Source organism: Hibiscus syriacus, unplaced genomic scaffold, assembly GCF_006381635.1.
Source record: "Hibiscus syriacus cultivar Baekdansim isolate YM2019G1 unplaced genomic scaffold, ASM638163v2 tig00116959_pilon, whole genome shotgun sequence".
Classification (NCBI taxonomy): Eukaryota; Viridiplantae; Streptophyta; class Magnoliopsida; order Malvales; family Malvaceae; genus Hibiscus; species Hibiscus syriacus.
In genome coordinates, this window is record NW_024063485.1 from 1507758 (window position 1) to 1529894 (window position 22137).

At 35.3% G+C, this 22137-nt stretch overlaps 1 pseudogene; it reads right to left on the reverse strand.

Moving 5' to 3' along the window:
- Window positions 1-18270: 18270 nt before the first annotated feature.
- Window positions 18271-19387, reverse strand: LOC120189815 (annotated as a pseudogene).
- Between the last annotated feature and the right edge of the window lie 2750 nt (window positions 19388-22137).

Here is a 22137-nt window from a genome sequence, read left to right on the forward strand (position 1 = left end):
TCAGCAAACTGATTTCTCTTTAAAGTCCTTTACTAATGCAGATTGGGAAAGTAACCCAGACGCTCGTCATTCCGTTCCTGGTGCGTTTTTCTGGTCCAACACGTGTTGTCTTGGAACTCAAAAAAACAACGATCGATATCAAGGTCCACGGATGAAGCTTAATATCGAAGCTTGGCTGATGCGACGTCTGAAACTCTATGGGTGAAGGCTGTTCTCAGTTACATGGGATTAAAATTTGTAAAGTAGTCAACTATTTGGTGTGATAACACAAGTACTGTTGCCATGGCAGCCAATCCGGTTCTGCATGCTAAAATCAAACATGTGGACCTTGATGTTCACTTTGTTCATGAAAAAGTTCTAAGTAAAATGCTGGAGGTCAACAATGTTCCTGCTCGGTTTCAGGAACTAAGAAAGAATCTTAAGGTTGTTTCTTGCAAAACTCTTTCTGCTTCCAAATGATGTTTGTTTCTTCTGCTGTCAGGGCTTTGTTTTCTGGTTAAGAAAGGTCTGTAGCGGGGAAAATGTTGAAGGTCAAGGTGGTTGTTGAAGTTAAAGTTTGGTTGAAGTGGAGAAATGTTGAAAGTTGGTTATTGCTGTTGCTTTTGGTTCAGTTTGTTGGATCCGTTTTCTTGATTCTGTTAAGCCCAACTAGTCTATGGGGGGTCAATCTTAAGTGTTGACCCGTTTAGCTAGTGTGGGCTATATAAAACGTGCTTAAAGGTTAAGGGCCTTAATTGTTTTCGGCCTACGTTTTCTTTATGTTTACATTTTATGTGCTTTACAGCTGTAGCACTCTACTCATTCCTTTTGTTCATTCATGTACCTTCTGAAGACTCTTCTTCCTAAGGGGAATCGTTTCTTCTCTTTTAGTATATTCAATTACGTTTCATGCCTTATTTTGTATTTTCAACACACATATATTCCACTGTTTCAAATTTGTATTTTGTTATTGAATATGTTCTTGTTCTTTTACTGCAGCGAGTGCTTTTGTTTTTCTAAGGATTTGCTTCCCAGTTCTATAGTTTGTTCTGCTTTATATTCAAGGGTGGAAAATGGAGGCTTTCATTTCCATTTTTGGTCTCTTGCTGCCAAATCTGCTGAGTACACTGTCGATCCTACTGCTCGACAACTTAGTTACTTATTCAAGCATAAGACCAAGTTTCTGAACCTCCGGATTAATGTTCAAGACCTGGAGGGTGCAAGACAAAGGCTGCAACAATCTGTTGATGCGTCGGGCTGTGATTTTTGATGATGTTTGTAGGTATCAGTTTCACAGCACCATTGTCTCGTGATATCATGGTCCCATTGGCCTTCACACTCACAAGTCGTAAATGTTTGTTAAGTTTCCCATTGACCTTAAGGGTCCAAAAGCTTCCTCTTTTGCAGTCAAGGCGTCGTCACAACTTCCTTGGAATGAAGAGTCCACAACGCTCCCTAGGATTTTCTCCCATAGAGGTTTACTCTGTCTGGAAAACTCTTCTGATTCACTCTCCTCTTTAGAGTCAGAAATGAAGCTATTTACTCTCTCTGTTGTTAATTCCACAGCAGATAGTGCAGCTTGCTCCCTCAAGAATGTCACAATTTTGCGTCTGGCACTACGTGTTTTAGCATGTTGCAACCAATGTTTATGCCTTTGAATAGCTGATTTACTTGAGAGCGCGTTATACATGATAATCTCCACAACTTCGGCATTGGTGAGTACATGGTTGGAGAAACAAGATTACCATTGACCTTTGCAGCTACCATTTTGTTTCCAAGATTAGTGTGTATAATGTAGGCATAGTCAATTACAGTAGCCCCTCTAGGCAGATTTTTAATATCTCCCCTTGAGGTAAATAAAAAGACACGACTACCTAAGATATCTCTGGTGATGGTATCCACAATTTCCCTAGAACTCATGTTGCCAACAAACTCCTCTTTCCACTCTCTAATTACATTGAGCCACCCAACCTTGAGTGTTAAGTTTGCATTGTTAAGGCAAACTGCCTTCCCTCTTGTACTTCGAGCATTTGGCTCTGCATGCCCAACTAGACCAGTAACAAAGACTCTCCCACTATAATGAGCAATAATCCCTCTTTCAGCTATCAAATCCATCTCTTCAATTCTAATCTGAAATTCCAGGCAAAACATGATTTCATAAAAAAAATTGAATTATTGTTGTATGAAGATTTTGATAGTCATTAGGCTTTGATGTTGCTATGTAGTCTTTCATAGCTCGAGGAACAGGAGCCCAGTTACTATAGATTAATCCAAGAACATAGTAGCAAATTTGATGTGAACTATAAAAAGGTTGGTTGACACTGACCATATCATAAACACTGAAATTGCTCTATATACCCAATTTCAATAGAATATAAAGTGTAAGGTGCAACCTTTGATTCACACTCCAATTCTTACCCAAATAAATTATACTCCTTCCCATCAACAAAACTCTAAACACATAAGGATCAAGAATTGATATATGTTCACTGACATTCATAACACCATCAAATAATTTTTCCCCAACATTGATTGAACTATAGAATTAAAGTTATTTGAGTGACCTACTGTTTGACACATAAGAAAATGAGCCACATTTGTCTTGAAGAAAAATTAATGAACTGGTTTTCTGAGTCCATACCAGCAAAGAGTTTGGATAAAACAACCATGGAAGGCGTAAAAGTAGTAATTTGAACTGATATAGACAAACCTGACTTCTCAAACAGTGGAACAACTCTTAATGATTGCTTCATATGGCATTCACGCTGCAAGAGCTCAACAACAAGAACATTCGCAGGGGCAATTGCCATTGAAATAATGTATGCTCCAAAGTTGTCTGTCAGAAGCTCTATCAAGACACTGAATGTATCCAAAACATCAATAATTTCTTATGTTTTAGGAAGATCGGGACCAAACAACAGACATTGTCCACTTAGTTCATATAGTATCCAATCTTGTCGTTGTTCTTCAGACCACTCACGTGAGGAATCAATTTTCAAGTGCTGAGTAATGCCATCCATTACTTTTGTTGGAATTTTTTCAAACACTTGATACCCATCATTTGTGTCTTCTATTGCCACAGGTAACATCTGTGCAGTTTCAGAGCTGTTTTGGTCTTGATCTTTGTCCTTCCAGTCAAGACCCTTAGAATCTATTCCAAATAGCCCTTATTCATTGCAATCCTTGTCTCCATGTACTGATCTTGCTTCACCAGTTTTGATAAGTCTTCAATCTGCTGTTGAATCACAGAAAGAGTAGAAGATTCATATATTGTTTTGCCAAGAGTTGTGACTCTAGATACCAATTTGTTATGAAACTTGAGAAATAGAGAAGTTGAGATCGAAGAAAATGAAAGGATTTAGAAAAGAAGAAGGGAGAATACAACAAAGAAAATTTTCATTCATTCATTCATCAGATGGATTTTTCCTCCTCTAGTACATAGTTTTATATAATTATAGTGTACTAAGACTAACGTTTGCTTGATAGCCAGGGCAGATTCTTCTCTTGGGCTTCCAGTTTTGGGCCTCCTTTCTCTAGCTTCATTTTATATCACTTGACTCATTTCATTGCCTCTCAATTTTAGAATTTGTAATTTGTAATTCCTTTTTCTTCTCTTTCACAATCCCTAATTCATTTTCTGAATCCCCAATGCCCTTCGCTTAGTGTTTCTCCTATTATCCTCCAACCGTGACATGTCAGCATGATAGTTTCATGTGCCTCATCACAAATACAGTAACGGGCATCAGAAAGTTGAGCCTGTGACAGACATACGCCGACAGGTAGAGCTTCATGCGTTGCTCGCCAGCCAAAAACGCTTACCTTTGGGAATGTTTTTAAACGAGATAAATACAGCTAAAGTGGGGAGTTATCATTCGAAACTATCAAGGGTCGATGAAGCCAAGAGTACCCAGATCTCACTGAATATGAACCCGAAGAATGCCCACTCCACACTAGTTCATCCATGGACATCGACGAAATGGTACAATGAGAATGAAGTTAGCATCCGATGGCGATAAAACCTGACGAATAAGAGATTCATTCCATTGTGCAACATGAGAACCATGAAATCACCAAATTTAATAGGATTTTTTGGACTATATCCATATAGTTGGTTTGAAGTTTCATAGGACTGGAGCCTCCCCAATTATCTATGTGAATGCGAACAGAACTATTCATACTGACAGGCCAATGAAAGCTCCACGGAAAGCTTGCATTGCTTGATAGATGCTTCGCCAGGAATATGAAGGATGGTTCCCAAGAGATGAATCAAATATATTACCCGATGGAAAATATTTGGCAACTAAAACTCGCATCACAAGACTTGACGGGTAACGCAAACTTCTCCAAATCTGCTTGCCGAGAAGAGCAAGACTAAAATGATGGAAGTCTCGGAAACCAAAACCCCCCACCCACTTGGGTTGACAAATAGTATCCCATGCTACCAATGGCCATACCCGGTCGGAACTAGCTCCCGCCCACCAATAATTACGTAGGGCTGATGTCATATCCGAAATTTGACCATCAAGAAGCATGAAACAACCCATCACATATGTTGGTAAGGATTGCCTGACAAACTTTATATACACTGATCGGCCTCCAAATGAAATGAGATTCTTATTCCAACCCCGAACCCGAGCTAGAACCTTATCCCGAAGATACCCAAATGCTACGTTTTATTACGTCCTACAAGTAATGGCATTCCCAAATACAAACCAGGATCTTCAACTCGTTGAACCCCAATAAGACTACTCAACTGGTCTCTAGTTTCCATGGGCGTTGATGGAATGAAATAGAGGCTTGATTTTGCAAAATTAACCGGCTGTCCCAAAGCCGATTCATAAATATCAAGTACCTCGCGCACCCGATTAAACTTAGTGGCTTCGTTACGAAGGAATAACAACCAGTCATCAGCATAGAATAAATGTGTAATTCTCGGACCTTGGCGACATATTTTCAACCCCCGTATACAATCATGCAACTATTCAGAATACAGGAGTGAGGAGAGCCCTTGAGCACACATAACAAACAGAAATGGGGAAAGAAACACCGTTGTTGTATTCCTCGTTTGGGACTGAAACATTCAGGAAGAGCTCCATTAATTCGAATTTGGTAAGTTATCGTGGACACACAAGCCATGACTAGAGACACTCATATCGGAGCAAACCCCAACTGAAACAAAACATCACGAAGATAAGCCCACTCAACACGGTCATATGCTTTCTCCATATCGATTTTCAATGCTGTCCCACGGTTTAAATCTCTTGGTCCACTGCACAAGTAGTGAAATAATTCATAAGAAAACATTATCAGAGAACAAACGGTTAGGCACAAAAGCATCTTGATTGTCATCGATGCAAGACCCTAACAAAGGACGAAGTCGATTGACAATAACCTACGTTGCACGGGGACGGCAGAGGAAGGGCGTTTCAAGTACCCAAAACTTCCCTGGCACGGGGACGGCACGGGGACGGCCAGGATACGTACCGGGGACGTGCCACGGTGGCAGGGTACGGCCGAACGATACGGGGACGTTTCGGTGCTCGCTGGAGACGTTTCGGTCCTCTGGAAATAGCTATTGACGGCGTAGTTGCAGTGATCTTTCACCGTGTCGGGTTAAAGCAACCATCTTCCTGGAGAATCGCAGAACAAACAGCTCCAGCTCCACGCGTAATCCAATGTCTTCTGAAGCATTTGATCACCAACTCCATCTTTACATAAGCAATAAGTAGCACCTAAACAAAAACCCCAAGCAAAAAATCGATCATTAAGATGCCATCTGTGAGTTTTCTCGGAAATCTTTAACAGGAAAATCCAAAGAACTTACTTGAACGGCCAGTCATGGCCAAGAACAGCAACAGACTAATTAAAAGGGCCATGACTTGTGCAAGATTATGAGGAAATTAAAGAGAAACCAAAGAAAGTTGCAGGAAAGAAGAAAGAGAGCAAATGGAGACTTGTAGATAAATACTATGGGAGGAAGATGGTGGATATATAACCTTTTTAGGGGGGTGAATTCACGAGATAATGTTCTCGATTTTTTTTTTCACGATATGGTGCACATTCCAGATTAATTGCTGGAATGGGGTGAATTCTACAGTGGCCTTGGAGGTCGCCATGGCATCCGGGCGACCTTGGAGGTCGCCATGGCATCCGGGCGACCTTGGAGGTCGCCATGGCATCCGGGCGACCTTGGAGGTCGCCATGGCATCCGGGCGACCTGTGTGTATTACAGAATAGGGCCATGCAATCAACATGGGACATGCAATCAACATGGGAATGCATGGGGGAGGGGATGCATGCAATCAACATGGGACGTGGGAATGCATGGGGGAGGGGATGCATGGGGTGGGAATGCATGGGGGAGGGATCAACATGGGATGTGGGAATGCATGGGGAGGGGATGCATGGGACGTGGGAATGCATGGGGTGGGAATGCATGGGGGAAGGGATGGTGCATTGGACGTGGGAACTGTGCATGGATATGCACGGCGTAGGTCACGGTGGTCGCCATGGAGTCTCGGCGACCAAGGTCCTGCTGCATGCATGCATGCGTTACATCATAGCTCATAGCTTGCATGCATGCGTTGCATCATAGCTCAGAGATTCCTGCACCCGTACCTGTATGTGTTGCATCTATAATTACGTTATTGCAGCGTTAATTTAGCTGTGAGCCTTTCAATGCTCAATAGTTAACGCTCAGTTGTTTTATATAAAGGATATGGGGTATAGGGTAGAAGCACAATAAGAACCACCACATATAAATTTTGCCGAGAGAAATAAAAGGAAGAAGAAGAAAAGAAGATAAAGGCTCAAACATAGTTGAGGTAATTTTTTTATTGTTTAATTTAGTTTATTATATGAAATTATTAGTTTGTTAGTTTCGGGTGCAACTTAAAACTAAAATCTAGTTAATTAGTTTGTTAGTATAAATTATTAGTTTGTAAGTTTAAGTTATATTATATTAGTTTATTAGTTTAAGTTATATATTATATTATATAAAAAATTAGTTAATTAGTTTCTTAGTTTAAGTTATTAAATATAAAAAATATTAATTAATTTGTTAGTGTCTTTAAACGTATATTAGGTTGTTCGTTGAAGTTGAAGTTATATTATAATAAAATTAATTAGTGCTTAATTAGTTTGTTATTTTAACTAAGTTATATTATAATAAAGAAATAGTTTATTACTTTAAGGTATATTATAATATATTAGATTATATAAAATTAATTTGTGGGAGCTATTGTTGTTTAAATAAATATTTTGTTTACACATACATGACATTATTTTACAATATTTGCCCACGTACAGATTGATTCGAAGAAAGAAACAAGGCAGGAAAAGAAAGTAAAGGAAGAAGGCATAAAGACGTGAGTAATTTATTATTTTTGTTGTCCATTTTTGTTGTTGTGTATGTGTAAATTAGTTAGTTAGTAAGTTTATATTAGATTTATAAAACTAATTTGTGCGAGATAATTTCCGTTTTAAAAATATTGTGTTTAAAATATTAGTGTTGTTTTAAAAATATTTTGTTTAATTTACATTGTATGTGTATATTAGTAAGAAGTAAAAATTAATTGAATGAAATAATCCGGACAACGCATTATCTCGCGAAATAATTATTTTGAGAACATTATCTCGACAGTTTTGCCTAACAAATTTGTTTGATATTTTTAAAAAAAATATTATCAAACTAATCATTATTATTAGTAATAATTACTAAATGATTAGTATCAAATCTAAATCATTAAATATTAATAAATAATTATTAGTGATTATGACTAAATCATATTATTATTAAATCATTAAATATCAAATCATTAGATTAATAGTAATTATCAAATCATTATTAGGTTTATTAGTAAGCAATCAATCAAGTTAAATAATAACTTTTATTTGATCATTAATATAATAGTATTATTATATTTAATAATTTATGAAATTATCTTATCTAATTTTTAATCTAAATTAATTTATTTTTTATTTGTAGAGAAATGAGCAACAACTTTTTCACGATTGTCCATTATAATGGACAGATTATGGAAAATGAGGTCGGAGTAGTTTTTCAGTCTGAAAAAACAATAAATATGATGTTCAAAAAAGACATCACATTATAGAAATGAAGCATAAGATAGAAAGAAAAATTCGAGCTGCAGTGGATGGTTTGAGGTATAGGTTTATGATATGCTCTAACCCAGTCAGATATGCTGCAGTTCCACTTGAAGAAGATGATGATATTGGAACCATGGTTGGATTACATGAGTCAACCAATATAGCAGTTATTGAATTATTTGTTGATGTGCGTAACATATGTGATGTTCCTGGGTCATCAAGAGGTGTGGCTCAAAATCCATCTGAAATGGCTTTATATAGTCAGTTTGAGGAGCCGACATACAGGTTCCCGAACAGTTTTATGGCACTATTGGAAAGTGTAAATGAAGTCGGGGGGACATCTATAGCAGCAGAGTATGAGACGAGAAACATACCGGAATTGGTTGTTGATATTGACGCTGAAAATCGATGGGGAGAAATTCATGATGATTCAAGCGAAGATGAAGAAACTGAAGAACCCGTTTTGGGCGGCGACGAAAATATTTTTGGTGGAGGTGCAATTGATGAAGTTCCGACACCGTATGAAGCTACTCCTCACATGTACGAGATAGATTATGATGCAATGAGGGCACCTGAATTCCCAGACATGCCACATTTACCTCCGTACCAAATGACTGAATCATTCGATAATTCTGGTGAATTTTCAGTTGGGGTGCAATTCAGAGGAAAAAATGAAGCTACGCTGGCTATTAAAGAGTACTGCATCAAATGCCATGTTGATGTCCATGTTGCAGAGTCCAACCAGAAAACCCTATACGCAAAGTGTGTAAAATATGGCCCAGAGTGCAAGTGGAAGATCAGAGTGTCGAAAAATCAAAGGCACGATGTTTGGGTCATCACGAGGTACAATGGTTCGCACACATGTTTGCGAAACTCCATCGAACAAGACCACCGACTATTGGACTCCGATGTAATATGTGAATACGTGAAGGCGATGGTTGAAAAGGATCCAAGGATATCTTGTTCAGTGTTAGCTGCATCTATTCGAAGCCAATTTGGATATCAAGTAAAATATGGCAAGGTGTGGAATGCGAAAATGAAGGCAATGAAGTTGACGTATGGAGATTGGGATACATCGTACAATGAGCTACCACATTTGCTACAAGCAATGAAGCGATTTATCCCAGGAACTATAGTGAAGTCTCAAACCATGCCCGCATATGACGAAGAAGGTCAACTTCTGCCAGGGAAGAAAATATTTCATAGACTATTTTGGGCATTCAAGGCATGTATTGAAGGATTTCCATTTTGCAAACGTATGATCCAAGTAGATGGTACGTGGTTGTATGGTCAATATAGGCATGTACTTTTGATGGCAGTTGCTCAAGATGGTGAGCGAAATATCTTCCCAATTGCATTCGCCATTGTTGAGGGAGAGACAACAGAGGCTTGGGATTCTTTCTGACCAATCTACGTCAATATGTCGTTCGTGAAGATGGAGTTTGTTTGATATCCGATAGAGGAACGGGTATTTTGGCGGCAATTGAACGACCAGGAAGTCGTTGGATACCTCCGTATGCATATCCGACATTTTGTATCCGTCATATTGGCAAGAATAGTATCGACCAGTTTCATAACGCACATATTCGTAGCGAGATAGTCAGCATGGGTAAGTTTATTTTCAATATTTGTGTATTTTTTACGTGGTTTTTTTAATTGCGGTTTAACACAATATATTATGGAACAGGATACGAACTACGTCGACCAAATTTTGACAAGAGATTGGAGAATTTGAAGGTATTTTACGATGATCAGCGTGTTTGGAAGTGGGCTTCAAAATACCGCGGGAAAAATGGTCGCAAGCATACGATGAAGGTCGGAGATACGGACATATGACCACAAACCTTGTTGAGGCCATTAATTCGGTACTAAAAGGTACACGCCATCTCCCAATAGCGAGTGTGGTGAAAGAGACGTACTTTAGACTGGGTAAAGTTTGGTCGGACAAAGGCAAGGAAATTGAGAGTCTCATAAATAGAGGTAAAACTTGGGCTCCTACAGTGGTGGAATCAATGGAAGCAAATGAGCGATTGGCAACATCAATGGTTGTTCATAATTTCGACCGAGTTGGTCATACTTTTGTCGTGTCGTGCATACGTCGTAACGTCGGAGGAGAAGACCAAACATTTAGAGTTGATTTACGACACAAATGGTGTGATTGTGGTCGTTTCAGGCATGGAAATATCCATGTGCTCATGCAGTCGCTGCATGTATGTATGCTGGTGTAAGCGCATACACTTATGTTGATGAATGCTTCCACCTACGTAGGATATTAAATGTCTACAGCTATGTGTTCAGACAGATCCCGAATGAATCATATTGGCCCAAAAAGGATCATGATGAATGGCTACCTAATCCAATGCTTCGCAGAAGTCCAAAGGGTCGACCTGAGTCCACTCGAATTCATACCAGTATGGATTTTCATGCTATAGAGAGAGGTCAAGCAAAGAGATGCGGATTATGTAGGGGTGAAGGTCATTCAAAAAACAATTGTCCTAATTTACCAAGATATAGGCTCATCATTAGTAATCATATATGTATTTCTATGTATTTATTAATCATTATAAAATGATTTAATAATGATTTAAATATTTAATGATTTGATGATTTAGTAATGATTTGATAATAATCATTATAGTATGATTTGATAATAATCATTATAATAATGATTTAATAATGATTTAAATATTTAATGATTTGATGATTTAGTAATGATTTGATAATAATCATTATAGTAATGATTTGATAATAATCATTATAATAATGATTTAGTAATAATCATTATAAAAATGATTTAATAATGATTTAAATATTTAATGATTTGATGATTTAGTAATGATTTGATAATAATCATTATAATAATTATTTTATAATAATTATTTAGTTATTATTTAGAATACTAACAAATGAGTGTACAAGTGTGGATTACTGAGTTTAAATTTATACATAGTCGAATTTATGTATGATTTTTAAATATTTAATGATTTGATATCAATGATTTACTAATTATTATTAATAAGGATTTATTGTTAATATTTAATTATTTGATACTAATGATTTAAAATAGTTGATTTACTAAATATCTAATTATTTGATACTAGTAATGATTTGATACTAAAAATCATTGTTAAGGTAAAAAAAAAAGTAGTCTAATTTCAATAAATAATTTGTAATAAATAGCAAACGAGTTTACAATTGTTGTCGATGTCGGGGTGTTGTTGAATGATAATGTCGGGGCGGACGTCTGATACGTTGTGGCCGTTGTGGCTCAGGAGTATTGTACCCATCCCCCTCATTCATTGGGGGTATTTGAACTGTCATGTGTTCAAAGTCATACGTCGACGAAAACGTAGGAGAATAGATGGGTGCCTCAGGCTGCACAAACTCTGGTATGTATGCCGGGCCAGTAGAATCATCAAATGCGTGATGCAACGATTGTGGTGCGCTATTATCCACATCGGTCATTTCCGCTTCAGTTTGTAGAGATGAACTCCCACTCCCACTCGGTAGAGAGTATTCAGCTTTACCAAATCTTTTCTTAAACCTCAAAAATTGTCGCCTCTACTATTGTTGTGAGGAACGGCTTTCCATTATCCAAAAATAAGCAAGGTAAGCCGAAGTCTCAAAATTAAAGTCGTCGTCTTGAATGGCGTCAAGAGTTGGCATGAATGAAGCCCTATGTTCCAAGCATTAATGTAGGTTGCATGCTTCTCAACCCAATTAACGCTTTCTTTACGACGACCATCAAATCTGTGCAGTTCGTCATGCGTCTCAACCCAATTCACTGGACGACGACCATCTAAGTTTTGGAGGAGGTCATGATCCCATGGACTCCGCGGAATAGGTTGGTGGAAGTGGAATTGCCTCAGCACTCTATCCCCAAATTGGATCTCAACAAAAGCAAAATTGATCAATGGTGTAACAGCACACCAATATTGAAACCCATCTAAAATATCGTGCGGTATCAACGCAAATAATTCTTCATTCATGTATGGTCTCCAATTAAACTGTAAAATTACAAAAACAATAAAATTTATTTAAATCAGATAATATAGTTAATTTAAATAATAAAAAATACAAATTATGCATACCTCCTTTTTGGCCTTAATGTCGATCTTCAACTGTCTTTAATGTGCACCAACCCTGTGCCTTCAATTTTATGCCTCCATCTGTATATCAATCAAAACAAAATACAGACATTTTGTTCAATAATTTTAATCAAATAAATATTTTTTAATTAATATTTTATATTAAAATAGAGGATTCATATTACCTTCCGGCAAGTGGAAAGTCAACCGCAGTCCGACTAATCGGTGTCAAAAACGGAAGTCTATGCCAAGCCCATGATTGTAGCAGCAATAGACATCCACCGATTTCTACTGTATTATTATCATTCACGACTAATGACGCCTTGCACATCTCACGATACAAGAACGCCAATATCGCCGAACCCCAGCTATATTGCCTACAATTCTCAAATTTGTTAAAAAAAGAAGATACTGAGTGTGAACATAACTACCGGATTTATCAGGCATCAAAATTCCCCCAATCAATTGTAATATATACGCTCGTGTTGCATATAATTTCGTGCTCCGTACTATTTGATTGAAGTTGAAATTCATTCTTCAACCATGACAACCTCACCCGCCACCCTTTACACTCTGGTGGTACGGGCGCTTTCCCAAGAAACAAGTTGCAAAGTTGTTCCACCTTATTAAACTCATGTGACATTACCACCGGCATCCCATTAGTTTGGACCCCGAGTTGCATTGCCACATCCTCCAAAGTTATCGTGCATTCGCCACACGGCAAATGAAACGTGTGCGTTTCTGGTCTCCAACGTTCAATCAACGCACTGATCAAACCTGGGACCAACTTGTAATCTCGCACAAATGTGATATACCAAAATCCAGCCTCTTGCAAATTTTCTTCTATTAGTGGGTGTGGCTGGGCACTTTATGTAGTCGAAGACGAAGGACTCGCTGCTCGTCCTCCTACAATTAAATATTTCAAAAAATTATCACAATCATAAAATAATATTCAAATATTTATTAATTATAATTCATTAAACAAATATTTTATTCACCATTATTCCCAAATGACTTGAAATATGTTCATTGTCAAGCCTCAACAGTGGAATTTGGTCAGCCATTGGAATGAATCTGTAAAAAAAATTAAACAACAATATTTAAAAAATCATTTAATATAATCTAATATAAACTAACTAACTAATTTACAACACTAAACTTAATATAATAGCTTATAATATAATAAACTAATAAACTAACAAACTAAACTTTTTAAAATATAAGTTAAACGTAAACGCTAAACCCTTGAACAACTAATAAAATATTCTTCTATATAACTAAAACTAACTAATAAACTATTTTTTCATTATAATATACTACTAATAAACTTACTAACTAATTTTTTATATAATATAAATTCAACAAACAAATATAACTTAACTATTTAACTAACACAAACTAATTAAATAATTTTTTTATATAACTAACTATTAACAATACAAACTAATTAATTATTTTTTAACTATATAACTATCAAACATATACTAATTAAATATTTTTTAATTTATGTATACTATAACTTAAACTAACAATCATATAACCCTAAACTAACAAACTAATTAGCTGCTTTTTGTTTTACCTTAAACCCTAAACTAACAAATTAAACATTTATAATAATAAACTAATTTAAATACAAAAAATTTACCTTATCTCCCTTTCGAATTCTTCTTACCTTCCTTTCTCCCTTTCTTCTTTCTTTCTTTCCTTTCTCCCTTTCTTTCTTTCTCGGCTGCAATCACTTCTCCCTTTCTTCTACAATCTCTTCTCCCTTTCTTTCTTTCTTTTATAACCGGCTGCCTCAATTATTTCACCAACCGACTGCCTTAATTATTTCACCAATAATTGTACAATTGCAGCTTCAATTATTGTACCAATTATTTCACATGCATGCAGCAATGGTTCACATGGTTTCATTGGGAGCCGTAGGCATGCAGCATGCACACGTGAAGGAATCTATATGGCTGCATGTGAATGGATGATGGGGCTGCATGTGAATGGATGATGGGAATGGACGATGGGAATGGCGCCGGGACTACATGGCGACCTATAAGGTCGCCGGGAGTACATGGCGACCTACAAGGTCGCCGGGACTACATGGCGACCTACAAGGTCGCCTAGGCTGCATGGCGACCTCTCTATTCCACTGCATGGCCACCTCGCATGGCTCGCACTCGTATGGCTCGTATGCATGGGGACCTCGCATGGGGAGAACGACCTCTCTATTCCACTGCATGGCCACCTCGCATGGCTCGCACTCGTATGGCTCGTATGCATGGGGAGAACCATCGGCTCGTATGGCTCGTATGCATGGGGAGAACCTCCTCTCTATTCCACTGCATGGCCACCTCGCATGGCTCGCACTCGTATGGCTCGTATGCATGGGGAGAACCATTGGCTCGTATGGCTCGTATGCATGGGGAGAACCATTGGCTCGTATGCATGGGGAGAACCGTATGTTCCCGTATGTCGCCTGGATTGCATGGCGTCCTACAAGATCGCCTGGATTGCATGGCGTCCTATGGCATCACTGTAGAATTCACCCCATTTCAACAATTAATCTGGGATGTGCACCATATCGTGAAAAAAAAAATCGAGAACATTATCTCGTGAATTCACCCCTTTTTAGGGTTTATTTATTTGATGTGAAATAAATATTAGATTATCAACAATTATTTTAAAACATATAAAATAAGAGTAAATTATAAATTTGGTAATTATATTTTACTCTCTCTCATATTTAATTCATTGTACTTTAAGTTTTTACAGTTTTCTCACTTAACGTATTATATTGAGTGGTTTTTGTCATTTGACCATTAAATAGTTAACGGCGTTTAATATTTTTCTATACTTAATATTATGGTTTCAGTCTTAAGATTTGACACTTTAATATTATGGTTTAATTATGGATTTTATTATTTTAGAGTTAACATTATGGTTTGAATCTTGAGATTTGACATTTTAATATTGTGATTTGCTTATGGATTTTATTGTTCTAAACTTAATATTGTGGTTTGAGTCTTGATATTTGACTTTATTTATAATTTTTTACATCTATTTATAATTTTAAAATTATTTTATATGACGTACCATTGCCGTCCCCGTACCATGTAATTTTAGAAATTATCGTTTTCTGTCCTAGTCCCGTCCCCGTATCCGTCTCCGTATCCGTATCAGTGCAACATAGACAATAACTTTGGCTACAATTTTGTGGCACAATTTTGTAATCACTGGCCTCTATTGTTTCATATGGGTGGGATCGAATACCTTTGGGATCAACACAAAAACTGTTTTATTGACTTCAGCCGGGGACCTGTGTCCAGAAGTTACCTCGAGGCAAAGATCTATCACTTCCTCACCAATCGTCGACCAAAATGCTCGATAGAAGCTTCCAGGGAGGCCATCAATCCCCGGGGCTTTGTTGGGGGTGAATTTGTAAGAAAGCGGCATGTATTTCTTCACGTGAATAAGGAGCCGTAGGAGTTTCATTCATGGAAATGGTTATCACCGGAGTAATGTTATCCAGAATCTGAGCAACCGGTTGTGGCTGTGACGACGTGTACAAAGTAGAGAAATATTCCTTTGCCACATGTTGTATCTCGTCAAACTCAGAAACCCAAGCTCCAGAAGTCGTGACCAGCCCCTTAAAATTTAAAATTTGGTTAATTTCCATTTTCAAACATGGCAATTTATATATTTTATATCGGTTTAATTAACTTTAATTATATTATATATATATCAGTTTATTTTTTATTAATTACTTTTATGAAAATATAAATTTAATAAATTAATTATAATATATATACAACGAAGTAGTAATTTATAGGAATTAATATTACCACACAAACACAATTTTTACGGTCTTTAGTCACTAAAAGGTTTTCCAAAAAAAATGATACAATTCGGATCTCTGAAATAAGAATCGATTTCAACAAACTTACTACTTGATAGATAAAAAAAAATGAAACGGCGTCGTTTGGTAAACAAAGAGATATTTGGCCAATGCAGGTTTTGAACCTGCGGCCTGCGCATTGTTAACACAACGCTCTAATCGACTAAACAAATAAACCTTTGCTTTGAAGGTCAACTATTTCTATATATAATTACAATAATACTTTGGTCGGACTAGAAAACGCAATTGGCCAAAAAAACATTAGGGTAAACTATACAATTTGTACTTAATCTATCACTTTCGTTCTGTTTTAGTACAAAAAAATTAATTTTTTTTCAAAATTGTACATAAAATTAACTTTTTGTTTCATTTTAGTACCCGATGTTAAAAGTTTAGGTACTAAAATGAAATAAAAATTTAACAAAGGGGTACTAAAATGAAACAAAAAATTAACGACGAGTATTAAAATGACACAAAAATTAAACTTTAAGTATAATTTTGTAAAAATTGAAAGTTCATAAACGTACCAAAAGTGAAACTTTAGGTACTAAATGCGTAGTTTACCCAAAAGATTATGAATGAGAAAAAGATGATTACACAACTGATACCATATTAAAAAATATAAAAACAAGAGTATAAGGGTACGTTTGGTTCACGGAATGTAAGATTACCAGTGGGAATAAAACATTACCAGAGAATAAGATTACTGGGAATGTTGTATTTTGTGTTTGGTTGATTTAGCAGGAATGTAAGATTATCATGTTTGGTTAAAGGAATAAAGATTATTGGAATGTATATTTGACCAAATTGTCCTTATTATATATTTGTATAATATTACAAATTGTAAAATATTTATATATATATTTTTTTTAAAAATTAAATTCATAATATTTATAATTTTTTTTACAAAATTAAAAATATAAAAAGGGTTTAATGAAAGGGTAAAATTTTTTTAACCCCTGAACTTCATATAAAATTTTAATTATAGACTTTTTTTTTTGTAAATCTAAAATAATTTAAGGATAAATTTGTAATTTAACATTCGTAGAATTTTTATTATTCAATGACATAAGAAGGATATTTTTGAAAAAAATAAAAATTTAAGGGCATTTTAGTCCAAAACGTCGGTAATGTTACAATACCTAAGGGAAGGGAGCTAATGACATTCCCGGTAATATACCCAAAAAAATCTACTATTAGTAATAAAACATTATCGGGAATGAGATTCCCAGCCAACCAAACATGGGAATGTGGGATTCTCATCCCATGGGAATCCCACAATCCTTGAACCAAACACCCCTAAAGAATTTCATCCATCTCATTCACTTTAATGTTAACTTACAAAGCATCACATATTTATACAAAGTGACTTCTAACGGATTAATTAATTCTACCTACTTGTAAGTTCAATACTATTGATATTTTTTAAAACAGTATTATATGTTATGATGTTAATACTTTTATTAATTTCATTAATAATACTATGATTAGTATCATATTTTAGAAAGAAAAGAACACATCAAGTTATTTACTGAAAGAAAATTGATTGCAAACTAAAAATATATATTTGGAAATATTGGATATTAAAATAAAAGAAACTAAATCTTATAAAATATATTATATAAATACTTTACAAATAGAATGAATCTACAATGCATGACACACACTGATATGCATCACTAATATTTTAATAGGATAAAATTCACAAACGGTCATTAAATTTTGCTAAAATAATATTATTTATCATTATATTTTAAAAAGTTATAAAATAGACCTTAAACATTATTCTTTATTAAAAAAATGAATAAGGTATATTAAATATTGTTAAAGGGGTGATGTAGCATGTTAAACCAATAAAAATATCTTATTTGACCCCTCAAGTATAACTAAAATTTTATATATATATAAATATATATATATATATATATATATATATATATATATATATATATTTCAACATATTTAAGTAATAATTTCAAAGAAAATAAAAAAAATCAAAAATTTTCAATATATATATATATAATAACAATTTATTTTTTTAAATTAAAAATATTTTTTAAAAAATATAAGGGTAAAGTATAAAAAAATAGTCTCTAAACTTTTAGGGTACTTATATTTTGGGCATCCAACTTTTAAAACTTACAATACAATCACTGAATTTTTAATTTGTTTCTAATACGGTCCTTGAAGTTACCTCTCGTTAATTTATATCTCCTCCTCCTCCTTTTTAAATGGATCGACAGGGTATTGCTCCTCGAGATTATGCTCCTCAATGCACTTGATCACATCTTTTAGTGCGGTCAACTCTCTCTCACTAACTTCATTCTGAAAACTCAGAAGACGGTATTTCATTCATTCGGTTAATGTTCAACTGAGTATATTCAGTCCATATTAGGCAAGCCAATCACCTAGAAGAAGTGGGATAAAGATCACACCTGGGCAGTGGGGGAGGCATTTCCAAGCTTGACAGGTGAATCGGCTTTTCTTGCATCCTTCAAGTAGGATTTCAGCAAAGGTACAAGTGAAAACTGTTGTGTCAGCTCAAATGCAAAAGCCAGGTTAACTGCATCAATCTGTCTTCCACTATTCACGAGAACTTCAATTACGCTTCCCATTTTCTCAGACAAGCCAAGGGAACGACAGAGATCAGCTGCCTGTCGACGACGAGAGACTATTGGTATCAGTCTCGGAAGTTCTTCATTGAAGTCAGAACCAACACCGAAAGTGGCGCGAAGCAGCAGAAAAATGAGCTTCCAAAGAGTTACCATTACTAGCATCCATGTTAAGCGAATCCAACTTCGGTTTCCATTCCTCGGAAATTAATTTTGCTTGGTCTTTAATATCTTCTTAGGTTAGAGAAACATAAACCATATTCAAATTAGATAGCAAGATGCTAAGACATTTCATCAACATAATACAGGTTCGCCTAATCCGCAGTAGATTTGAATCTTTTTTTCCATCTGCATTTGGCACTTCTGAAAGGTAAAATCCTTCCAAAGATTCGAAGACCAAGCGAGCTGGGCTTGCTGCAGCTTTCAATGCCCAAGGATTTTCCTCTTTCAGTGCAGCAAGGTTGTTACGGTTATTGAAAAGGCATAATACAATAAAATAACCCTAAATGTTTGATAATAGTGTCAAACTTATGCGAATTGTTTTTTTAGAACATTTGACCACTCAACGTTTAATTTTGGGTTAAACAACCCATATTAAAATCGTTAGTCAACTGACAGTCAACATCTAATGCTGACCAAACACATACACGCGGAGGGAGATGTTGACGTAGCTATTCAGATCATGGTACCTGATGACGTGGCACTGCCATATTATATTTTTTTAAAAATAAGAATATTATTCTTGATATTTATATTTAATTATTTATTACCAATTAGAGAGTGATACATGTAACTCTCTTATTGGTGTTGGTTTAAAGGAAATATTAAGAGCTCATTATGCAAGGATTCATAAATATAACATCCCCAACTCGTACCGGACCCAAATACGAATCCGATGTGTCACATCAACTTTTCAAAACATATTCTCTTGAAAAATGTATACAAAATTTAAACTCTAAATCATAATTTAGTGGTGAAATTCTTCTAATAAAATTTCTATTAAAAGTTCAAACTGAAAATACATCATTCGATAATTTAGATAAATATAAAGTTGTATAATTACAAAATGGATCAGAGCATTACAATTTAAAACGTTATGATACATGCCAAAATAAATTACAAAATATAGAACATACGTTTAAATTGTTTTGATCTGATACTCGTCAAGGGTATGTTGTCATTTCCTAGCTTAATCTTCTGCTTTCTTCGAACCTACGTAAGAAACAATCACTCGTTAAATCGTTGACTTAGTGAGGCAAATACGAGTAAGATAAAACATTATAAAATAAATTCTTTTTTTATTTCATAGAAACATTTCATAAGGGATTCAAATTTTTCATTTCATAACAAGATTGTATACTTTTATACATTGTTCGATTTATATAAATTTGTTTTTTTACTAGCCCAATGCATACTACTGAGAATTTTAGGTATTTGAGTACAATGTGGTTGTGCACTAATGCAGTCACCACTGCTCACATAAATTGCACCGAAGTGCCACATATTTGTCCCGAAGGACCACATAGGATTGTCCCGAAGGACCACATAGGATTGTCCCGAAGGACCACATAGTTTTGTCCCGAATGACCGCATAGTTTTTTTCCCGAAGGACCACATAAAACCCTCGACTCTTGGCATGTCAACTATACCTCTAATTCTCATATATATATCTTGGGCTTTTAACCACATAATTATTTCTCATATCATTATTCAGAGTTTGTCTTGTTCACATAGGCACTTTCATATCGAGCATTTTCGTATGCATACTCACATATCATATTTTCATAATCATGTACATCGAAAAATCGAAACATAAATTAATTAAGAAATATAACTTGAATAAAATATAGTAAAATATTGCATAAAAGAAGTAAAACGGTTTTCGACCAAAAACTCTAAGGTTGGATTATCGCAAGCTGTCCTCAAATCTAATATAAAACAAATGAGTTGCACTCACCTTTGCCTCACTAAAGTCCTAAACGAATCCTTTTATTCATTCGCTAAATCACTATGGTATATCACTTTGATCGATATGCTTCTGATCCAAATCTACACGTAGATATATCCCAAAATCAATACAACTTTACATTAACGTATAACCAATTAGTATTTACAAAAACAAAACTAAATCTCTCACTTTAAATTTCAGACGCATTAGTATAGGTACTCCTCCTATAGTTTCGATACATCTCTTCTATGGTACCGGTACCCACTTCGGTATCGATACCATTTTGACATTCTGGAATTTCATACTTAATAATAGTATCGATACCTTACTATTGGTATCGATACCCCACTTCAGTATAGATACTAATTCAATTAGTACCGATATTGTTCATCAAATTCAACATATTTCCTTCGATTTAACACTATATTATCAGTATTGTTCTTCCAGCACCGATACCCTTGCCCAGATTTCATTTAGTTCACTTCGAATTTTCCCCCAAATTCGTCTAAACTTCTCACCCTTTGCTCCATTCAACTCCTCAAACTCACTAACACTTATCCTAATAAACTTATATCCAATAATCCTCTTATAACATCCAAATTTCTTTAAGGAATTCTTAAAATCTAAAAATCATACCATATTTCAAACATGTTTTTAATCCTTTATAATACTTATAACTTCTTAATTAGACCCTTGACAAGTCAAATTTATCACTAGAAATCCCATAACTAAACCATATCAATAAATCCCTTAAAACCTCATTTCACAAATTCATCAATAATTCACCCATCTCTTAGTTTTAAACAACCATAAGCTTTCCTTAAGCTTATGTATCACCCCAAAGACCAAAAACCAACTTAAAATTTCAAGAAACAAACAACTTAAAAGTAACTCACCTTATCTATGGAGTTATGAGAAGTGAATGAGAAGAAAGTGAGCCAAGCTTCCAGAATATCCTCTTTCTCATTTTCCAAAGATTAAAATATCTTTTACAAATGAATTTTAAATTCATTTAATGCTAAAAGACCTCTTTGCTTTTCCATTATTCCATATTTGCTAATCAGTCCCAAACACAATTTCTAATATTAGTCCTTGAACTAATCGATTAATTCAAATTAAACCATCAAACTTTATATTCTTATACTTTAGTCACTGACCCGATGTTTGGGGTGTTACAAATCTCCCCCTTAAAAAATTTCGTCCTCAAATTTTTCGCTACGCAAAGAGGTGGGGAAATTATCGTCTCATATATTCTTCACGCTCCCATGTTGCTTCATATACTTTGTGATTTCTCCAGAGAACTTTAACTAATGGAATCGTATTGTTCCTTAGCTGCCTGATTTCATATGCTAAAATCTGTATTGGTTCTTCCTCGTAGGTTAGGTCAGATTGAACTTTTATTTCATATGGTGTTATGATGTGCGAATGATCTAATCGATATCTCCGAAGCATAGACACGTGAAAGACATTGTGGATTTTTTCCATCACTAGTGGCAAAGCTAACTGCTATGC